Source organism: Octodon degus, unplaced genomic scaffold (assembly GCF_000260255.1).
Source record: "Octodon degus isolate 3935 unplaced genomic scaffold, OctDeg1.0 scaffold00170, whole genome shotgun sequence".
Classification (NCBI taxonomy): Eukaryota; Metazoa; Chordata; class Mammalia; order Rodentia; family Octodontidae; genus Octodon; species Octodon degus.
In genome coordinates, this window is record NW_004524746.1 from 5928555 (window position 1) to 5929735 (window position 1181).

Here is a 1181-nt window from a genome sequence, read left to right on the forward strand (position 1 = left end):
GAATCCTACCTGGTCATGGTTTATGATTTTCTTGATGATTTGTTGTATTCATTTTCTAGGATTTTATTGAGGGTTTTTGCATTTATGTTCATGAGGGAGATTGGCCTGTAGTTCTCTTTCTTAGTTGTGTCTTTCCCTGGTTTTGGTATCAGTATAATACTTGCCTCCAGGAATTATTTTGGGAGGATTGCTTCCTTTTCAATTTCATTGAAGATTTTGAGGAGTATAGGGACTACATCTTCTGCAAATTTCTTGTAGAATTCATCTGTGAGTCCATCCGGGGCTGGACTTTTTTTTGGCAGTAGGTTTTTTATAACATCTCATATTTCATTGGCTGTTATTGGGCTACTGAGAGTGCTTATATCTTCTCGATTCAGCTTTGGTAAGTTGTACCTTTCTAGAAATCTATACATTTCTTCTGTGTCTTCTCTTCTGTGAGAGTAAAGATTCTCAAAGTAGCTACTGATAATGTTCTGAGTTTCCACTGGGTCTGTGGTAATTACACACTTTTCCTTCCTGATTCCTTGTATTTGAAATTTTCTTTCTTCTTTTTTATGAGGTTGGCTAGGGGCTTATCAAATTTATTTAATCTTTCAAAGAACCAGCTTTTGATTCGTTAATTCTTTGAACTGTTTACTTCATCTCAATTGCATTAATTTCTGCTCTTATCTTTATGATTTCTTCCCATCTTTGTGTTCTCGGTTTGGTTTTCTCTTTTTCTAGTTGTTGAAGGTGCAGCATTAGGGTGTTTATTTGTTACCGTTCTGTTTTCCTAATGTGTGAGCTCACAGCTATGAATTTCTCTCTGAGATCTGCTCTCATCGTATCCTATAAATTCTGATAAGTTGTGCTTGAATTTTCATTGAATTGTAGATATTGTTGAATTTCTTGTTTAATTTCGTCTGTGACCCATTGGTTTCTGAGTAGGGTGTCATTTAATTTCCATGTATTTAGGGTTTTTTTCTCGTTTCTTTTGTCATTTTTTTTCCAGTTTCATTGTACTGTGGTCAGATCATATGCATGGGATAATTTCAGTTTTCTTGCACATACTTAAGCTTGACCTATGGACTAATATGTGGTCGATTTTTAAAAATGACACATGTGCAGCTGAAAAAAAATGTGTATTCAGCTGTGGTTGGGTAGGACACTCTTTATATGTCCACCAAGTCCATTTGTTTCAA